The sequence below is a fragment of the Trachymyrmex cornetzi genome, unplaced genomic scaffold, assembly GCF_001594075.2.
Source record: "Trachymyrmex cornetzi isolate Tcor2-1 unplaced genomic scaffold, Tcor1.1 scaffold579, whole genome shotgun sequence".
In the NCBI taxonomy this organism is placed as follows: Eukaryota; Metazoa; Arthropoda; class Insecta; order Hymenoptera; family Formicidae; genus Trachymyrmex; species Trachymyrmex cornetzi.
This window is the reverse complement of record NW_017299892.1, coordinates 405,142-406,623: the sequence shown is the minus strand read 5'-3', so window position 1 is coordinate 406,623 and position 1,482 is coordinate 405,142. Positions and strand designations below refer to the sequence as shown.

Genomic DNA, 1,482 nt, shown 5'->3' with positions numbered 1-1,482 from the left:
CGGCCGCCGAGCCGGAGCAGTGCACGGGGGGGTGGTAACATGGCCGCCGGTCAGTCGTTATCGAACCGCCGCGCCGAGCGGAGCTCCTACGCTGAGTCGCGCGCGCGTAGGCACGGTGTGACGGTTCCGCACCGCTCCGCTTACGCTCCGTCCGTTCGCGGTGGTGGACACTCGCAAATATCCCTGTGTTTGAGGGATCTCTCTCCGGATATCTGGCGGGGCGCGCGCGCCACGACGTCCGGCGTATCTTCACCGATGGGTCCTCTGGAGTACCGTCACTACCGTCTCCTCGTCGTCTTCGTCGCTGTCAATTCCGCCTGTCTCGCTTCGCGCGCGCATCGGGGGATCCTCGAGGCGGCCCACCGGTAATTCCCGAGCCAAGGTAGGTGAACGACTCCAGAGAAGGGAAGTCCATCCCTCGGTATCGCGTATACCACCCCCCCGACTTCAAGAGATCGGCGCGGTGCTCGTCCGAGCGGGATTTCACGTCCGCGTCCGCGTCCTGACGTCGGCGATCTCGTCCGACCGCGCGCGGGGTTCTCCCTATCGAGGAGTATCGACGGCGATCGATCGGCGGTGTCTCTCTCGATGGGTAGGAGGTCGTTGTCGATCCGTGACGTCAGCCGAGGATTTCTGTTGTACTTGTTGCGGGCGGGACTTTGTACTCCGTCGGGACTCGCGGCGAATCCTTGACATGAGGCGCTCTCCTTGAGATCGTCCGTCGCTCTCGTTTTCTTTCTTTCGCACACTTTCGCCTTTGTGTTTTTCTCTTTTTTTTTTGTCCGCGACGTCCTTTCTTCCGGGATACATCGCATCGCCTTCGACGGCTGATCGGCCTTGCCAACTCGCGTCAGCGGCATACGCGTGATAAGTAATTATCATAAGTTAGACGTGCGTTCGCCGATATCGTCCGAGATACCTCGGGAACGAGGCAAAAAATATTGATATTTGCGTAAAAACTCGCTCGCGACAACGAAAGCAATTACGGCTCGTAAAAATCCGATCCGTCAGATCCGACTTTTCGAAGTGGGTCTTTATGAATTTTCATCGGAGCCTGCGCCTGCGTATAATTGCTTACACAGACACGAATACATAAAAAAAAAAAGCTCTACAGTGCACGAGAGCGGAAAGTCACAAAGGGCCGTGGACAAAAATCGACGTTTCAAACGGTAGTGATAAAAGCTTGGTGAAAGACCGGCTATTAAAAGTTGCACAAATGATGAGTAACAAGCTTCTCGAAAGAATTTATATGTGAATGATCACATTTCGGTTTTCACATTTTATGACTCTCCGCTCCAACAATATATAGATATATCGTATTGAACACACTTTTGTTATTGTTATTTTATTATAATTCCTTATTTTTATCATTTTTATTCTTAATTCTTAAACGCCATTTTTCGATATGACATACTTAGCTTCCCTTTTTCAATGCTTTTCTACTGCTTCTAACTTTTTAAATAAATAAATAAATAAATATAT

The 1,482-nt window shown here is 51.0% G+C and overlaps 1 protein-coding gene across 1 annotated transcript in view; it reads left to right on the top strand.

Annotated features, from left to right (window-relative positions):
* The first annotated feature begins 6 nt into the window (after positions 1-6).
* LOC108766380 (MAP/microtubule affinity-regulating kinase 4) overlaps positions 7-1,482 on the top strand; it is a 6,084-nt gene continuing 4,608 nt past the window's right edge. Inside the window, exon 1 of the mRNA XM_018515639.1 lies at positions 7-382. The gene's annotated coding sequence lies outside the window, so the exon portion shown is untranslated. The remainder of the gene's footprint in view (positions 383-1,482) is intronic.